Consider the following 20825-nt stretch of genomic DNA (forward strand, 5'->3'; position numbering starts at 1 on the left):
TGACAATTACTTAAGATTTGCTCTCTCATAATTAAATTATACAATCCTGTATAGTCAGTAACCTTACTTCCCAGCAACCAGCCCTCCAGAGCCTTAGTGGCACACTCAACAAATTCAGACCAGTCCTGAGTCTGTGTCTTCTGGGTATCTCTGAACATTAACCTGTACTGTTCAGTGGTTAAGCCTAACCCATCAATCAGAGCACTCTTCAGGACCATGTAGTTTCTAGAATCCTCATCACTAACTGTGAGGAGTCTGTCTCTGCCTCTACCTTCAAAGGAGAGCCACAAGATTGCTGCCCACTGCTCCTGAGGGATCTGCTGTACCATGCAGGCTCTCTCAAGTGCAGTCATCCATTTGTGGATATCATCCCCAGCTTTGTAGGGGGGCACAATCTTACTCAGGTTTCTTGTATCAAAGGACCTGTCTTTATCCTTCTGGATATTGCTGCCACCAGTGGATCCTAATCCACTCTCTCTAGGCTGTCTTGCTCTAGCAAGTTTCTCTTTGGCCAGGGCAACCTCTAATTCTTGCCTCTGGATCCTAAGCTCAGCCTCTCTCATCTTGGCCTCATGTTCCCTTCTCTGAGGGCTAGTCATCTCCTTCCTGGAGTGACCATGAGAACCTCTAGAAGCATGGGAGTTGTCAGAGTCACCTGAGTGAGTCCTTCTCCTCCTAGGCTTCTGGTTAAGTCCACCTGGGGGTCTGAATGGGTTGTTACCTGATTCATTCCCAAGTAAGCTTAAGTTAGCCTGGTTCAGTCTACTGACCAGCACCTGACTATCTCTGTCATCATCTGACTCACTGCTTTCCACCTCCTCCTCCTCTTCTTCTTCCTCTACATCTACCTGAGGAGCTCCAGTGGTGGAGGCTTCCTCATCTACAAGGATGATAGGGGCAGGGGTGTCTACAGTGTCATCCTCTGAAGGATGGCCTCCTTCAGCATCCCCTGTGGGGTTTGCTTTAGAGGTCTTTAGAGCCTCAGACTGATCCAAGAGCTCTCTTAGGTGGTCTGTAGTAGGGGAAGGCCCTGTCTTCAGACCCCTTAAGACACAAAGCTGTCTTAATTCCTTGAAGGGAAAAATAGCAAACTGGGATGGTGCCCTTGGAGGGTCACTCTCAACAGGAGTAAGTCCACTGGACCCCTCTGTTCCAGACATTGCTCTAGTGTGGGCGGATGTGTTGCAATCTACCTACACTGGTGTTTACCTACTAAACCTATCTAGTAGTTGTAGCTAGGGTGTGCTACTCCCTTTGCTCTACAACAACTAAGTTCAGTAGAACTTAAGTATACTAGTCTTGTTTTATATGTACCTAGCAGGTACCTGTATGATCTTTCAAATGATAATCTCAAAGATTGTAATGGTAAAACAACAGCAAGCTCAGATCCCAATCCGCTGCTCACCAATGTGAGAAGTTGGCCTGGTATATAATGCTCACTAATTCTTAGCGATCACTTTGTACCATGCCAAGCAACCCTTATGATGATGGTTGTAATTCAACCTTGTAGACCAGTTATCCTAGTGGTAACGTGGACAAAGCAGTCTTAGGCTAAACTCTGAAAGGCATGTGAAGCCAGCTGTTATACCACACACAACCCCCTTGAATACCAAATGAAAGGGACACCACACAGATATATATTGAAAATATATATTGATTTATTAACTATAAAATCCCCTGGACTCTTTATGAGCACAGAAGCACAAGCGTTAAATCACAAGACAGTTTAAAATACACAAAAGTTGCACAATATGGATGAGCCCTAGGGGCCACCTAAACCATATACTAAGAAAGTGGTATAAGAGATACCAGGAGGAAAGTGAAGAGGCCTAGGGCCTTGGGAATCGCTGGAGCTATTCGAGACTGGCAATGACTAAGTCGGGAAAGGCCCACGGGACTCGGGTGCAGTGTTCAAAGTGCACGCACTTTTCAATACAAAGTCTATGGTGCGTAAAAAGCACAAAGTTAGAAAGTTAGGAACCTTCCGAGTGACCTACGGAGCTGAAACTTAAAACACAGGCCCTTGGGATGTGTACCAGTGCAGGAGCACCGGCGGAGCTGAGTTACCTCACCCACAGGAAGCGGGTGCACAGGGTCGAAGTCGTGTCGGGTTTCGTCACGCTGGTCGATGGTGCTTGGAGCTGAAGATGCTGCAGGCGGCTCGATGAGAAGAGTTCCGGTGGATCCAAGGGTGGATCTGAAGATGTGAAGACCTGAAAGCAGAGGGGACAATGTTCAAAGTCACTAGCCAGTGACTACCGTGGAACCAGATTGGAACCAGGCGATGTCGGGTGCAAACAGGCGTTGTCGGGTAGCTTCTTTCTGCAGCCACGTGGATACCCGGGGTCGAGGACATCCAGGAGTCGGTCACGAGCTGTCCCACGTAGGCTTCTCGCTGTTGGCGGTGTCGGCGACCTGATCGGAGCAAACAAGCCTTGGCAAATGCAAGCCACGCAGAAGTTGAAAGATGCTGTTCACTCGGACCAGCAAGGTCAGAGCGGGTGCTCCTTTTCACAGGAGCTTGGGTAGGTCTGGAGCAACCAGACCTGCTGTGTAAATCTTCGGGTTCGTCGCCAAGATGGCCGCTGACCACGTGGCTAGTGGCCGGGATGGCGCGTCGAGTGGCACAATGCAAAAGGGGCCCACGCAGATCGTGGAGATGCTGGAGGGCTGCTCTTCGGTGCAAGGGCTGCTCGGTGGTGGGGGTTCTCAATCCCCAAAGCACAACGTCGAGGATGCCTCAGAAGCTGCGCAGTCAGCTTTTCGAGTGTCTTTCAAGAGGTCCGGTCCCAAGTCACTCGGTGCCTCCACGGGTCCCTTCTTCGCAGGGACTGTGGATCGGGCTCTATGAGGTCTGGGAGTCTGGTTCTTGTTGGGCTCTGGGCTCGGTCTCCGGCGGGAGGCGGCGGCAAAGCAGATGTCGAGTTGCTGGTTGGTACCTGTGTTCACAGGGTGGCCACTCCTAGGCCACAAGGGAGATTCTCTTCAGTCTTCTGTGCAGCAGAATGTCGAAGTCCAGTCTTCTTCTTGTTTAAAGTTGATTTCAGGATGATCTGCTGTGCAATGGCACTGCTCCCCCTCTTATTCCCAAACTGGGGGTGGATCACCTACTAGGTCCCTCCTCTGGGAGGAACCAGGAAGGGGGGCGGTTACACCCCCTTTCCTTTGTCCAGCTCCGCGCCAGGACTGGGGCTGGAAGGCCCCAGAACCGGTTTGGACTGGCCTATGCACGGGGACACCTTGTGTGCCCCGGGCATGTCTGATTCTATTCAGCCCTGTCCTACCCAATACACAAAATCCTGTCTGGGGTGGTGCTCGCACCTCCCAAGGCAGGAAACCCTTTGTCCAGGCCACCATCTGCCGAGTTTCGGTCAGCAGCAGGAGGCCAGACTTGTGTCTGTGGTGGCAGCGTCCATTTTGTGAAGCTGAGGCTCTGTTTAACTTTAACCGGGGTTAAGGCTACACACATGTCGTGTCCCTCTAGAAGGGTGGAATGCTATCCCCGTCGCCAGAATTGGCGAGGGGATAGTATTCCAATTCGTATGACACCTTACTCGACATGTTTTGATAAAGCCAAACCAAAGATAGCATTTAACCGCGAGGATTATAATGCACTTAAGAGTATATGGTATGGCAATATCCCAGAACAGCTTAGGGAGTGGTTCCCGACAGCTGCAGACAGGCTCAGCTCACGCTAGAGCACCCTCTCACATATTTCCAAGCACTCTGCCTCCAGGACTGATGAGGCCTTCCATAGGAGTGGCTGATAGGAACATATGTGTCCAGTTTAGGGTTAGATATAGGGATACTATATCTAAGCAAGAGGTGATTACACCAACTTACCCCAGCTGAGTGATCAGCCAGTTGTGTCAAATATGGAGGCCAGGCCAGGGGTGGCACAATACATGCTGCAGCCCCTGGTAGGCCTTGGTTACACCTATGCCCTGGGTACCTATGGTACACTGTTACAGGGGCCTATAAGGTGAACCAATTCCAATTGTTTTATGCACCTAAGGTACATGGAGTCCATTTTAAGGAGAGAGCAATCGGCCTGGGGCCCTGAATAGCAGGATCCCAGGCCAACTAAGTCAAAAACCAGCTAAACACCAGGCAAAAAGTTTGGGGGTAACCATAGTCAGATATCCACCTTCCTACACTAAGCATGGGCGAATTTAGCGAATTCGCGATCCACGAATTTGCGGATTTGCGAATTCGCGATCCGCAAAATTCGCGAATTTGTGGATTTTTGTTTTTTTGCGTGTTCGCAGGGTTTTTTGCGTGTTCGCTGGGTTTTTTGCGTGTTCGCGGGGCTTTTTGCATTTTCGCGAGCCGCTTGCATAGCAAAGTTACCCATGCAGTCATTTATGGGAGAGGGAGAGAGAGAGAGATAGATAGATAGATAGATAGATAGATAGAAAGAGAGAGAAAGAGAGGGAAAGAGAGAGGGAGAGAGAGAACGAGAGAAAGAAAGAGAGGCCGGATCTCTGAAGGACCAGATTCCTGAGTTGCCCCTACAGAACATACAGCTTTTTATTTTTAGCAAAATGCATATGAAAATTGTGCTGTAAAGGTCTCTTTTAGTTTAACCCCTCCTGACAACTCAAAATGGGTGTATTTGCCATCCTCTCCCTTCTTCCTGTTTTTTATTTCTGTAAGTGCTTCCTGATGAGGTTTAATTCCTTGGACAGGTGCCTCGTTGCCTACTTGTAACTATTCTCTGACCCTGCTTCAAGGGTCAGAGCAGGGTCAGAGAATAGTTGCAAGTAGGCAACGAGGCGCCAGGAAGCAATTAGCAGCAGGTGTCCAAGTTGAAGTTAATTTTGTTTGTAACCCTTTTGTAAAAGGTTACAAAGAAATTAGGTTCAACTTTTGCACCTGCTGCTGTAACCCTTGCTTGGCTGAAAATTCGTCCCCGCTGATTCGCGGATATTACCGCGATTTCGCGGATTGCGAAATCGCAGAAAATCCGCAAATTCGCCCGCGAAACGGATTTTACGCCCACCCTTAGTCTGTACACTACACAATTAACTGATCTTCACTATTTTTTGCAAGGGCAATACTGTGCCTCATTACATGATGCAGAAGTACATAAATTACTTGTGTAGTGATGCAGGTCTCCCACCCACAAACAGCTAGCCCAGGGAAGATGGCTACCTACCTGTAAGGTGAGGGTGAAGAATGCAATGGCTTCCATGTGCTCTTGGGTGGTGTGGGGGAGGGCTCCATCTTGCTGGGGTGTGGGACAGGGGGCATGGTGGGAGTTAGAGTACAGGCCTCCCTCTCACATACACGCCTCCCAAGCAAGATGGGTAATGTATTTGTTGATTAATTAAAATCATTACAAAGAAGTACATATCAAGCATAAAGTCTGATTGAACATATACGGATACATGCCTTAAAATAAGTTGTTCAACATTTGCTTAACCCTTTTCCAGTTAGAGACTAAAGTGCATTATGCTAGCAACTAATAATGACCATTTGCGAATAACAGTCAACAATGACTGAATAAAGTGCCATGTGCTCTCAGGAGCAAAACTAATGTGCATTGTGCTAGCAGCAAATATTAAAAGTATCTCGATAGCAATTAGCAGCAAAAGAAAGGAGCAATTCGTAACTTCTGTTACAGATTATCTGTAACTATTAGCAGAAAGGTATAAAGTGCATTAATTTTCAGTGACAAAGCTAAAGTGCATTATGCTAGCAGCAACAAGATATGAATTACTGTATTATTTAAAAACTGATATATAATACAAAGCTCTTACCGGGATAAAATGCACCTGTGCTGACCTCTAAAATCATAGAAAATAATTGTACATAATGTGCTAACCACAGCCATAAAATAACATTTTGAATAAGCATGGGCATAAAATCCGTTCCGCTCGCGGAATTTGCGGATTTTCGACAAATTCGCAATCCGCGAACTCTCGCGAATTTGCCGAAAATTTGCAAATTTGCACGCAGCGGATTTTTTTGCTTGGTGATACAATATTGTGGTGAGCGGCGTTCACTTACTGTCATTCAGCGTTTGCAGAGTTGTTTTTCTCCATATTTTGCGTGCGCTGCGCCATTTAGGATCTTGCTGCGGGATCCCGCAGGAGTTTGGCGACCGCGATTACGTCATCGCGGCTTGCCAGCTTGCACAGCACGCATCGCGAGAGTTCGCAATTGCGAACACGTAGATGCGGCGGGCAGCAACAATCTTGCACTCGCGAAATTGCAAAATTTGCAATTCTGCACAAAAAATCCACCAGCAAGCAGCATAAACCTTCTGAAAATGATCATTTTCATCAGAATAACTCCTCAGGTTGACATTTGCCTGCCCTTTTTTTGCAAGGAGTCCATTTTGGGGTGGGTTGGGAGGAAGGAAGTGCCCCACAGTCTTCAACGTCCTGTTCCTGTCCAGCAGGCTCCTCCCAGTGCTTTCTTTATGTGCTGGCCACTTTCATTTGGATCTTGACCTGGAAGGACTACTTTTTGTGGATGCTGCTAGATATTTGGATTTGAGACCTTTTTGACTTTCTTTGGATCACTTTTGGATTAGAAATTTCACAAGTAAGTTTGTTTGGGGCATTACAAATGCTGCAACTACAATTTTGGAATGTTCGATTTTTGGGCTGTTGTTGGGGCCTTTTGCCCAGGGGTAGTGAGTGGTGCATGGACTGAGTCTTTCTGTGGGGTCTCTTTAATGTAAACATCATGGAGGGCATGGATGGCATGGGATTGTGCTGATTTTTGTGTGTTTTTCGATTTTTTTGGCTGCTGTTGGGGCCTTTTGCCCAGGGGTAGTGAGTGGTGCATGGGCTTAGTCTTTCTGTGGGGTCTCTTTAATGTAAACATCATAGAGGGCATGGATGGCATGGGATTGTGCTGATTTTTCTGTGTTTTTCGATTTTTTGGGGTGTTGATGGGGACTGGCCATGTGAGTGGGGGCAAATTTGAGTGCTGATACAGGCAGGCCCTGGCCATGTGCTGGGGGGCAAGGGGCCATTTTGAAGGCAGGCAGTGTTCTCAGATCTGCACCCATTTTGCCTAGCTTTCATCCTTTATGCCCAGGGGTAATGAGTGTTGCATGGGCCTAGTCTTTCTGTAGGGTGTCTTGAATTTAAACATCATTAAAGGCATGGATGGCATGGGATTGTGCTGATTTTTGTGTGTTTTTTGATTTTTTTGGCTGCTGTTGGGGCCTTTTTCCCAGGGGTAGTGAGTGGTGCATGGACTGAGTCTTTCTGTGGGGTCTCTTTAATGTAAACATCATGGAGGGCATGGATGGCATGGGATTGTGCTGATTTGTGTGTGTTTTTCGACTTTTTGGGGTGTTGATGGGGACTGGCCATGTGGGTGGGGGGCATTTTGAGTGCTGGTACAGGCAGGCCCTGGCCATGTGCTGGGGAGCAAGGGGCCATTTTGAAGGCAGGCAGTGTTCTCAGGCCTGCACCCATTTTGCCTAGCTTTCATCCTTTATGCCCAGGGGTAGTGAGTGGTGCATGGGCCTAGTCTTTCTGTGGGGTGTCTTGAATTTAAACATTATTGAGGGCATGGATGGCATGGGATTGTGCTGATTTTGGTGTGTTTTTCGATTTTTTGGGGTGTTGATGGGGACTTGCCATGTGGGTGGGGGCCATTTTGAGTGCTGGTACAGGCAGGCCCTGGCCATGTGCCCGGGGGCAAGGGGACATTTTGAAGGCAGACAGTGTTCTCAGGCCTGCACCCTTTTTGCCTAACTTTCATCCATTATGCCCAGGGGTAGTGAATGGTGCATGGGCCTAGTCTTTCTGTGGGGTGTCTTGAATTTAAACATCATTGAGGGCATGGATGACATGGGATTGTGCTGATTTCTGTGTGTTTTTGGAATTTTTTGGCTGCTGTTGGGGCCTTTTGCCCAGGGGTAGAGAGTGGTGCATGGACTGAGTCTTTCTGTGGGGTCTCTTTAATGTAAACATCATGGAGGGCATGGATGGCATGGGATTGTGCTGATTTTTGATTTTTTGGGGTGTTGATGGGGTCTTGCCATGTGGGTGGGGGCCATTTTGAGTGCTGGTACAGGCAGGCCCTGGCCATGTGCCCGGGGGCAAGGGGCCATTTTGAAGGCAGGCAGTGTTCTCAGGCCTGCACCCATTTTGCCTAGCTTTCATCCTTTATGCCCAGGGATAGTGAGTGGTGCTTGGGCCTAGTCTTTCTGTGGGGTGTCTTGAATTTAAACATCATTCAGGGTATGGATGGCATGCGATTGTGCTGATTTTTGTGTGTTTTTCGATTTTTTTGGCTGCTGTTGGGGCCTTTTTCCCAGGGGTAGTGAGTTGTGCATGGACTGAGTCTTTCTGTGGGGTCTCTTTAATGTAAACATCATGGAGGGCATGTGCTGATCTTTGTGTGTTTTTCGATTTTTTGGGGTGTTGATGGGGACTGGCCATGTGGGTGGGGGCCATTTTGAGTGCTTGTACAGGCAGGCCCTGGCCATGTGCTGGGGGGCAAGGGGCCATTTTGAAGGCAGGCAGTGTTCTCATGCCGGCACCCATTTTGCCTAGCTTTCATCCATTATGCCCAGGGGTAGTGAGTGGTGCATGGGCCTAGTCTTTCTGTGGGGTGTCTTGAATTTAAACATCATTGAGGGCATGGATGACATGGGATTGTGCTGATTTTTGTGTGTTTATCGATTTTTTTGGCTGCTGTTGGAGCCTTTTGCCCAGGGGTAGTGAGTGGTGCATGGACTGAGTCTTTCTGTGAGGTCTCTTTAATGTAAACATCATGGAGGGCATGGATGGCATGGGAATGTGCTGATATTTGTGTGTTTTTCGATTTTTTGGGGTGTTGATGGGTACTGGCCTTGTGGGTGGGGGCCATTTTTAGTGCTGGTACAGGCAGGCCCTGGCCATGTGCTGGGGGGCAAGGGGCCATTTAGAAGGCAGGCAGTGTTCTCAGGCCTGCACCCATTTTGCCTAGCTTTCATCCTTTATGCCCAGGGGTAGTGAGTGGTGCATGGGCCTAGTCGTTCTGTGGGGTGTCTTGAGTTTAAACATCATTGAGGGCATGGATGGCATGGGATTGTGCTAATTTTTGTGTGTTTTTCGACTTTTTGGGGTGTATAACTGATGTTCCTCTGTCTTCCATTGCTTTTAGGTGCACAAGAGAACCACCAGTGCCAGGAAGAAGTCCTGCAGCGGTGTGTGCAGCATAACATCACGCGACGTCACGTGTGACCACAGACAAGACAACTCTGCAACTCGTGCAACTGCGGCCTGCTGTTCTGACATCTGAAGAGGATGGCCCCAAACAAAGTTCCCCGTAGCTCCTCTAGCAAGAAAGTTGCCAGTAAGGAGCAGAAGAAGCAAGTGGCGCCACTTACCAAGGAGACTGGTGTGCCGCCTGCCACATTTTTTGGGAATAAAGTACGCCTGCAGCAGCAGCGGGATCTGCTGGGGACCAAGCTGGGAGCAGCACCCCCGCTCCATTGGGCTCAGTGCCACCACCACCACGCCAACTTAAGTCCAAGCCCTTGAGTGCTTTAGAGGCAGCCAGTCTAGTTGTTCAATCACCATCGACCAGTGATGTTGGCTCATCGCAAGAAAGTAGCAGCATCCCTCAATCAACACAGGTTGTTGTAACTCATCTGACGAGTGTTCAACAACCACAGCCGCAACAACAACCACATGTGCAAGTACAAGCCCAAGTACATGTGGAAGGAGAGGCAGCGCAAGGAGATGCGCAAACAGAGGTGCATTTGAGCGGCACAAGTGCCCACAATAGTTGTTCCTCCCGAAGTAGGGGCACATCAGGAAATCGACATTCAAGCCGAGGTATTATTTGAGGAAGCCACTCCTCCTGATCATTATTTGTCTTCCACATCCCTATCAAGGAAAAGATCAAGGATGGTGTCTACATCTTCTTCAAGCCCCCTTCCTTCTGATGATATGAATCCAAATTGGGAACCTCCACTGCCGTCTGAGAGTGAGGCACACCATGATCTGACAAAGGTAGCTAAGCGTAAAAGGAAGGTCTCCGAAAATCTCGTACTTATGGAGTGTGATGATGAGGCTGAAGAAGAAGTGGTATATACTACTCCTGCTGATGAAGACTCTCACGACGACGACACAGTCATCATAAATGTCACTCCAGGCTCAGCGGGAATGCAGCAAACAGACATTTTTACCCTAGCCTGAAATGCTGCTGAGCGTGATGTTGGCGACTTTGGTAATGAGACCACCACCATTACAGTTAACTAGTACACCACCACCTACCGCTTCCATATTTTCTCGCCAGAAGGGACCTCCATCCACCTTGACCTCCATTTCCTCAATTAGTGGTGCTGCAAGTGCACAACGTAGTAAAGTCCGGCAACACACATCCTCCACTTCATCTGGCTTTAGCATGACCAGTATCGCCTCCTCCGCCTCCCACAGACATTTGAAGTCCGCAGTTTGAGACTTCTTTAGTGTTAGCACAACAAGGGAAAACATAGCCATTTGTACCATTTGTAAGCTTGCAGTTAGTTGTGGTAAGCTTGGTACCAACTATGGTACCGGATGCCAGAGAGGTCATCTTGAGAGACAGCACACTGTCAAATGGCATGCGCACCTAAAGGAGATCAAGGAAGCCCAAATTGCAAGTCAACAAACTGTATCCGTCGATGTTTCATCTGATGATGACGAGGAGGAAGAAACGTCAAACACTTCACTTACACCCAGTACCCCTGTCAGCAGCACACCCCCTGTGAGCCACACTAAGAGTGTGGGAGAGAGTGAGACACCAATGCGAAAAAGTTCATCATCACCGAGCGTAACTGGGTCGAAGAAGTCATCATCATCATCATCCCGTAAAATCACGGTCCAGCCCACCATTAGAAGCATGTTGTTTTCAGATGCGCCATTTGTACGCAACCACCCAATGACGCGTCTGTATAACACTAAGCTGGCTAAAATGCTAGCTCTGGACCTTCTCCCTTTTTCTTTTGTGGAAGGGGTTGGTTTTCTTGAATTAGTGGCAATGCTCTGCCCTAAATGGAAGGTTCCTAGCCGGTTCTATTTTGCCAGAGTTGCGGTTCCAGCACTACATGAAGATGTGCTGGAGGTGATTGGGGCAGCTTTGCAGAAGAGTGCTGTTCACACTATACATCTGACAACAGACATGTGGACCAGTTGCACAGCCACTGATTACATGTGCATCACTGCACACTGGGTCTAAGGGCAGGTGTTGACCCGGACAACGTTTTTAAAGCTGCTCGGAAACATGCAACATTAGCCATGTTTGGCATGGAGAAAAGGCATACTGGAGAAAACATTTTGCAGGAGATTAACACAAAGGTCTTTTAATGGCTGTCCCCAAGAAAATGCAAGATTGGTTATGTTTCCACGGATAATGGTGCCAATGTAGTTAAGGCCATGGATATGGGTAACTATTTCAGAGTGCCGTGTTTGGCGTACTGTATAAACCTGGTTGTTAAAAAATTATTTCGTGAAGAAAGTCCAGTGTGCGAGTTACTGACCACCTGCCGAAGAATGTGCACACATTTCAGCCATTCTTTTAAGGCCCGGAAGCATTTGAGGGGCCTGCTACATCAACGTAAACTGCCAGTGAAAGCACTCCTCCAGGAGGTGGCAACACGTTGGAACTCAACCTTCTACATGCTTGAGCGTCTGAATGAGCAGTGTGCGGAAGTCGATCAGTATTTCTTTACACAGGGTGCAGCTATGAAGGACCTGAGGATACATGTGGAGCAATGGAAGCTAGTTCAAAGCCTGACAGACAAGCTTCGTCCTTTTGAGGTCTTCACGCATGCAGTAAGCAGGAAGGACTGTCATTTGGGAAAAGCTATCCCATTGTTGCGCATGCTAGAGCACCAACTGAAGGCGGTGTCTTCTACGTTTCAAAAAGATGAAGAAAATGAAAAAGCTTTTGATTTGGCGGAGAAATTATTAGAGCGCCTACTTTGTGATGAACATCTTCAAAAGATCCACACAGAGCAGCATTACATTTGTGCTACTATTCTGGATCCACGCTACAAAAAGGCACTGGCAGGCAGAGTATTCTTTCCTTTTGGTGACACAGAAGTTTCAAAGTACAAACGTTGGCTAGTTGTGTCCGCCATGAGGTTTGAAAGAGAACGGCAGGAAATTGAAGGAAAAGGCAGTACATCAGCTTCAGCAGGCCATCCGGAGTCAAAAGAATCCACTTCTGCACCTGTGTCTGTGGCAGAAGTGAGTGATTTTCCCTCTCAGCCTTTAAAGACACCAGCAACTGGATCATCTGCACCAGACACAACAGTAACATTGTGTGAAGAAGAGGATTGGCAAACTCAGCTTGGGTTTGCTTCTCAAAAGGTCCCAGCAAAAAGTAAGCAAAGTGGAGGAAACGTGGAGAACCTTGAGTCGATGGTGCAGGACTATCTGAATGACTCAACAGAGGTCTATGTTCATGATGACCCATTGGCGTATTGGCATGGGAAAAAAGAATTGTGGCCAGAGATCTCCAACCTGGCTATAAATTACTTGTCTTGCCCACTCGCAAGCGTGTCTTTTGAACGTGTTTTCAGTGCTGCTGGTGGCATTGTAACTTGCAAAAGGACCCGCCTCTCGCCCAAAAATGTGGAGAGGTTAACAATGATCAAGATGAATCAGCACCTCATACCACCAGATTACAAAATACGAGAGGAAGAAGACGAGGAGGACACCAACTTAGATGAGGGAAGTTCTTCTCTATTAGGTGACCTACTCCCGCCTGAATTCGCAGAGTATGAGGACGAACTCTTCTTCCCTGACACCGAGCCCTGAAAATGAGCCAATGAATCAATAACTTTCTTTTTCGTCCTTATTCACTTTTATTCCTGTGTGTCTGTCTTTCTTTGTTTTGCAAAGTCTATATAAAAAAAAACTTTAATCACCTAATCACAAAAACTAGCCCATCAGCAGAACTGTCTTCACTTATTTGCCTATTGATTTGAAGGTGCCGCAGTCTGCATTCCTCAGGTTCACAAGTTCACAAGAACATGCTCCTCTATCCTCCTCCTCCAAACTCCTATTTCCCTCAAAGCAGATGGCTGGATTACACCCAATGAAGAAAGACTCTGCACTTGCGGGGGTGTTCTACTTCTTTGCAATTGAGTTGACGGCTCTGGGGCCATTGCTGGGAAGGTCTAATACCGGATAAAAGTGTTTTGGAGAAAATCAGACTTGAAAAAGTTTTTGCCTTTATGCTCACTATCATGTTTTTGGGGGCCTGTTTGGGTGGGTTCTTGGTGTTTGGAGGTGGGTTTTGGGGTCTGGGAGCACTGCTGGCACAGTCTAATGTTGATTGCATTTGTTTTCCAGGACATCCATAGTGGAAAAGTGGAGTTTTGACCTAGCTGCACAGCGCGTTTGGACAGAATGGCCGAAAAACATTGTAAGTATGAGATTTTCCATTTTTTGCTTTTTGCCTGTTTGGGAGTGTTGTGCTTTTTTGCGGGTGGGTTGGCGGGCCTTGGGGCATTGCTGGGAAGGTCTAATACCGGATAAAAGTGGTTTGGCAAAAATCTGAGTTGAAAAAGTTTTTGCCTTTTTGCTCACTATCATGTTTTCGGGGGCTTGTTTGGGGGGCTTCCTGGTGTTTGTGGGTGGGTTTCGGGGTCTTGGAGCAATGCTGGGTATGGATACTTTTGATTGCAAGTGGTTTGAAGCAAATCCATGATGGCAAAGGGGAGTTAGGGCCTAGCTGCAGAGCGCGCGCGGAGTGATTTTGGAGATTTGCCTGAAAATTTCCTAAGTGCCCATTTTTGAAGTTTTACTTTTTGGCTGTTTGGGGGTCTGCTACTTGTTTTCGCCTGGGTTGATGGCTCTGGGGCCATTGCTGGGAAGGTCATATACCGGATAAAAGTGGTTTGGAGAAAATCCATGAGAAAAATGTTTTTGCCTTTTTGCTCACTATCATGTTTTCGTGGGCCTGTTTGGTGGGTTCCTGGTGTTTGGGTTTGGGCTTTGGGGTCTGGGAGCACTGCTTGGTATGGATACTTTTGATTGCAAGTGGTTTGAAGCAAATCTATAGTGGCAAAGGGGAGTTAGGGCCTAGCTGCAGAGTGTGCGTGGAGTGATTTTGGAAATGTGCCTGAAAATTTCTGTCCCCATTTTTGTAGTTTTGCTTTTTGGCTGTCTGGGGGTCTTCTACTAGTTTTCGCCTGGGTTGACGGCTCTAGGGCCATTGCTGGGAAGGTCTAATGCCGGATAAAAGTGGTTTGGACAAAATCGGAGCAGAAAAAGATTTTGCGCTTTTGATCACTTGCTGTCTTTGGGGTGCTGTTTAGCAGGCTTTTAGGTTGTTGTGGGTGGGTTTTGGGTTATGGGAGCACTTCTGGCACAGTCTTATGTGGATTGTATTTGCTTTTCAGGAAATCCATGGTGGAAAAGGGGAGTTAGGGCCTAGCTGCACAGCGCGTTTGGACAGAATTGAAAGAAGGCCGAAAACATTCAAAGTATGAGATTTTCCATTTTATTCTTTTTGTTTGTATGGGGATGTTCTGCTTTTTTGTGGGTGGGTTGGCAGGTCTTGGGGCATTGCTGGGAAGGTCTAATACCGGATAAAAGTGGTTTGGAGAAAATCCATGCTAAAAAGCGTTTTGGCACATTAACTTAGGGCTCGTTAGGGTTAGCACTAGCAGCAGGATTGCATGTGTTTCGGGGTGTTCTAGATTTTTGCAACTGAGTTCTGGGGTCTTAGAGCACTCGTGGGAATGTGTAATTTTGGTTGCAAGTGGTTTGAAGAAAATCCATGGTGTGAAAGGGGGGATTTGGCCTAGTTAAAGAAAGCGTTTACCACTATTCTTAACTTAGGGCTCGTTAGGGTTAGCAGTATTGTATTGCATGTGTTTGGGCGGGGGGCTGTTTGTGGGGGGGTTTGCCAGTCTTGGAGCGATGCTGGGTATGGATACTTTTGCTTGCTTGCAAGTGGTTTTAATACAATCCACGGTGGGTAAGGGGGGATTTGTGCCTACTTTACTTTCAAAGTACGTTTTGTCACCATTTTTCTACTAGGCCTCGTTTTTTGAGATCTGATTTGGGGGCTTCTACATTTTTGCGATTGGGTTTAGTAAGGGTCTGGGAGCACTGCTGGGAAGGTCTAATTTTGTTCTAAAACACAGTTTACAGTACACCTAGCTTGAGGGGAAAGATCCGCTAAATTAATTCGCCCATACTTATTTATCCTTCAAAAGGAGACTCAGACAGAGTACGCCCTTTCAAAAATATTGTACTGTCTGTTAGGAAACTCAAAGTGTGACTTTTTGCACTACACAGAGTACATACCTTATATTTATTTGTCAGTGGTGTTCTAATATCACTTCCTGTTTTTCCATCAATAATTACAGGCCGGGTTTCAGTCTGTGCAATGGGGAAAAAAGGATGAAGTCAGGCTTCATATTAGCAAGCCGCAATTCAGCATCCGCCAGGCAGGCAGTGGACAGGGTGTCTTTTGGTCACCAACATTGATGGACGGAGCGTCAGCTGGAATGGAGGAGTCCCGCTAATAAGAGGAATGGTTTGATGCATGCAACTTACCAAATTCAACAGGACAACTACAACAACATACGGATACAGTATCCGTTCTTTTCTAATGATCTTTTAAGTAATGTTATTGCTGTGAACTTCTATGAATGTGACTCTGCATTTCTTTGATCTCTGCTTCTAAATTCATCCCTACAGCCATTCTATAGGTTTTACTTCTGCTATTTTTTAAACCTAATTTAATATAAGAAGTGTTTCTCTGAGTGCAGAGATAGGCAAGTGAAAACGCATAATTATTACTGCAGCCCTGTACTGTCGCATTCTTTCATTCACAGTTGTCGAAAGTACTACTTACTTTTCAGTAACCATGCATGCAGTAGTGCATGCACTTCCTTTATGTCACTTAAAAGATTTATGGTTAGCTTTGTACCCAAAGATTTCTTTATCTTCAATTATTGTTTGTCCATGCTGTGCTTTTTTTTCTTCTCTCAACAAAACTTTCCCGAAATCCCCCATTCCCATCCATTTTCCAAACTCTAACCCTCTTCCCCCAGGCTGTGTGGTTTTGATTGATGTGTGACGAAATGACAGCAATAATTCCACACACTTGCTGGGGAGGATAAGGTCATAGCAACAGGCTGGTGAAGGAATCCAAGGATATATTCTATTCTTACTCAGCTTGACACTCAGTCACTATTGGCAAATGAAAGCAGATTTTCATGTGCACCATCAACTTGATTGGTCATCAAGAACATCCTCCTCCTAGACGTGGCAAATTATTACGCTGCTGTGTCCTTCACCTTCGGTACTATTACTTGTAGTAGTAGCCAATGTCAAAGAAATTCAACGCAAGTACTAGTTATACTTTCAATACTTTACCATTTATTAGGCTACATTGTGGCACTGTTCTAGTGTACTGTCACCTTCTATATTCTCTATCATACCGTTCTAATGCTACGGTAAGGACAAACAAGGTTTCATTTTCTTTTTTTTCATATGCTGCAACTGCCACTGTGTAACACCACAAGTACCACCGCAATGATGACATTTCATCCACCCAGGATTGCCAAGGTTAATCCTCATTTCGCGTGCAGCCAGCCCTGTGCCTAGCCCTATTTCCAAACACAAATTACAGGTAAGATAAGTGTTTGGGGGGAGGTAGTATAATGGAGTATTAGGAGAGACGAGAGACTGACGGTCCTAGGACGATTGAATTCACTTACTCTGTGAGAGGCACTTAGTTTTGAAAACATTTGGGCCATCCAGCGCCGGGATGCCTAAGGGTAGCTGAGCGCTTTACAAAACCCAAAATCAAATCAAATCAATCAAATCATTAGTACTTACACAACTTGAATCAAGATGCCACTTAAGTTTCTGGACTGTTAATCCCCCACCCACCAGCCTCAAAAGCAGTAAAAACACATATGCTAAGATAAAGTTTAAAACATATTTATATATCCCTAACATAAATAATCTCTCGCAAGACCCAACCCACCCCCCCTCCCGAACCCCAACGAATGTTCCTGAAAACTAAGTCCAAAAAAGTAGAAAACCCAACTCCCAATTCCCACCCCCCAGAAGTCTTTAAAAAAGGGGCAAGGGACAGTCTCCTCCTACTGCTGGCTGCTGTTGACTTTTTGGGCCAGGTTGGCATGCTCCTTGCGGAGGGTCTCGAGCAGGGTTTTGGTGTTGAGGACCTTCTGCTCGAGGTAGGAAACCCTCAGGGAAAGGCGGTGCAGCCTTTTTTTGCAACTGCTGTGGGGGGAAGCTGATTTCTTTGCTGCTCGGCGGTGGCGGGTGGCTACAGTACCCCAGCTCCGTACCGCTGGAGACCTGTTGCGCTGACTGGCTGACCCAGGGAGCACTGAGGAGGATGTAGGTGTCACCGTGGATGTTGTTGACGTACTAGTCTGCGTGTCCTCCTCCTCCTGGGCCACCAGCCACCGATATTCAGCGACAGTGGCCTCCAGCCTCCGTTGCCGGGCCCTTTTAGCTAGCTCCTTCCGTGTTGGTTTGGAAGGAGCATCTATATGAAGAAAGAAAGACATAGTCTGTAACCAATGCTCTTTAAGATTAACACAAAATGATTCAGCAGAAAGTTGTGTCACAGTAGAACTAGCAACTTGCAAGCGCAGTACATAACTATTGTGGCCAGTATCTATCTAACCTCCCACTTCTTCATCCTTGCTCTAACATTAGTGGGAGTTTAAGGAATCAATTCTACGAGCACTATGGACTCACTCCATTAGAGTCGACTTTGACAGTACACCAGTCTTATTCTTCTTCTTCTCTCTTGTTTAGCAAAATTGGTACGTTAACTTCTGCAAGCCGGCATAATGCCAGCGCAGTCAACTTGCACCCGAGAAAAACAGACGCCCGCCATGATGAGTGAGACAGACTTGCGTTACTGTACCAGTCCAGTACATGCAGGTGGTGATGCTCTTACTTTTCTATTATGAGTGGCACTGAGAATACTCTGTTACAAGGGCTACTGCTTAATTAATTTAATTTTCACCCTACAGTGCCAATGAATACTAGAAAAGGAAAATGAAGAAGATAAATAATCTGATTATCTATCACTGCACATGGTATGTATTTGCTTACATATGGGATGGCTTTAGGTGCTTTGCTTTTTATTGAGTGAACAGTGATACATCCACACATGAATGACCAAGTTCTACTAAACTTATTAACAGAGGTAGTGAGTGGCCATTGTAATAGCAGGATATATGCTGTGCTTGCAATACAAACTACTGCTACTATTCATGGTAGTATTCAGACAAAATTACAACTTATCTTTCCTACACTGGGACGGACGTGTGGGTGCGGTGTTACTTGCTCTTCAAAGTAACACTTAGTTCATCCAGTGACAGTCTACTCTCTCTAGATACACATATGGTATCTAAGAGTCAGATAGTACCATGATCCAGGCATCCATCCATTCAAACTATATGTCAATCATTCTTCTTCATGTCTCTCATCTGGACAAACCTAACGTTTTCTCACGGGGGAGCACATTATGCAGTCTGCAATCTCAATAAGTAAGGAATATAAGAGCTTACCACTGCCCACCTCTACCGTGGCAACCCGCACAGCAGTTTGGTCCGGCACTTGCACCGCCTCCTATCCAGAACTTTCCTCCACCACCTCCGCGCTGGGCCCAGCACCAGATGTTCCACCTACAAAGTACATTTAAGAATGTTAGATGTCATAGACATACACCACTCACTAGTATTTTGTCTAGGAATGAAGAACCAATCTAATAATTTGTGACTGTCTACTCTAAAGTAAACATTTCCCTTTTTCTAGGGAAGGGTGTTGTCTTGCTGCACTTTTTGGCACAACTGATGAATGCTTGCTTTTTAACACACACCGTTTTTCTCATAACAGACAGAAGCTTCACTTCTAAGAACAAATCATCATCACCACTAGGACAGAGGGACCAACGATTCTGCACCAAAAAGAAAAATTAAAGTTTAAACCAGGTGAGGGCTCAGCTCGCCCACAATAAATGTGTGAAATAAATCACTATAAGCACTTTTCCATTTTTAATCAACCGTTTATGTTTTATGACAAGCTTGATTTTAATAAATATTTTTACTTTTAATAAAGCTTTAAAACTTAAATAGACTCTGTGGTTTTTGGTCAAGAGTGAATGAGCAAAAGGTTTTGCAATTTGCAAGCATGAGTCTGTGTCTCCGACACTTCTGGACTCTGACTCTGTACTCTTGTCCTGCGTTGGATAATCATCATTGGGGATCAATCATCGATGAATTCAGGAGCTAAATGACTCTGCCACACTATCTAGTCAGTAAGGAGATTGGGGGTTCTTCAAAGACTGATATCACTGAGGTATGTGGAAAGTCTACCTGCGCCTATTATAATTGATAAACAATGCACTATTTAGTGTCCATAGTTCTGTTTGTGCAGATTTGTCCCTGCAACAGTAGTAGTATGGATTGTCCTCCTATCCAAATCAAAAGTAAAGTAGTATCTTATTCTTTCTTGGAGGTCATTCACCTTTTTATTGTTGGTAATTGTCAAAGCATAAACATTTAGAAGACTTGAAAAGACATTATGGACAATCCCAGAGGACTGCACTCAGTGCATAGAGAGGGATGTATGACGTTACGACGCATGGTTTTACCACGCGTACCTTTACAACGCGTTTTTTACAACGCAAGTCGTTACCACGATTAGCGTTGGAGGGGTGTGGACTTAGGAATTTTTTAATTTACTATTCAAACACCAGCCTACATACAGTAGGGAAGGTGTTGGATAGCAAATTAAATTATTCCTTGTCCTGTAGCGCCCTCCAGCGCAAGTCATGGTTACGACTTGCGTTGTAAAATACGGGTTGTAAGGGTACTGCAGAGTAAAATCCGCGTCGTAAAGGATGTTCCCCATAGAGAGCTATTGCTGATTAGAATGGGAGTTTCGTTTAACACCTTTTGCCAAATGTGCAATCTTAGTTAGCTACACAGACAGACTAATAAGAATAATCTAGTAATACCACAGGGAGTCATAGTCGAGGCAGGATAAGAATTTAGATCCAGTCTACAAGAAGATCAAAGACGATTTAGAAAAAATCGAATGAGGAACGCTAGGAAAAAATAAGTACTCTATATTAAAATTAAAACTTACTGGGGCCAGCAAAGGAGCCCTCGCCTGCCAGATCCTGGCCTGCATCCTGAACAGCACCCTCCTCCTCCTCCTGTGTCCTCTTGCCCCTTGGGGGAGCTGATGTACAACATGAAAGAAAGAAAGACCAGAAAACATGGATGATATTTGTCAACCAAATCAAACATTTCAAAAGAACAATAACAAAATATTTTGGCGAAATAGCAAATAGACAACTATTCCACGGGATATATTGACCGATCTCATGTGGTCTACTACGTTATTAGTATTGCTTGATTTGCGGACCGTCAAATTGGAAACTTCTTATGTAACTCACTAAAACAAAGTACTAAAAAGGTTTGCCTAGGATTGGCAGGCAGTAGTCCGCAGCACACGAAGTGACAGACAAAGTCCATCGTGATTGCAGATCAGCGACAACACTAAAGTTTCCTACTACATTAACCAGTCATTAAAATACTCAAGCTATCAATCCACCACCACTATTTCTTCTTATTGCCAGGTGTACAAAGGAAGGTCTGGACTTGAGTCTGTAGGGGCTGATTTAGAAGCCCCTTGCGGCTCTTTTGCTCCATTGTTGCGTGACTTTTGTGACACAGCAGCAGAACAAAAGAGGTGCAATGGTGCAGCGTATATTAACAACGTGACGCATATGGGAGATGCATCACATTGTAAAGCCCTGCGCCATCAGGGGGCGTTCTGGCGCAAGGGAGGGCGTTCCTG

The sequence above is a fragment of the Lissotriton vulgaris genome, chromosome 11 (genome assembly GCF_964263255.1).
Source record: "Lissotriton vulgaris chromosome 11, aLisVul1.2, whole genome shotgun sequence".
Lineage (NCBI taxonomy): Eukaryota > Metazoa > Chordata > Amphibia > Caudata > Salamandridae > Lissotriton > Lissotriton vulgaris.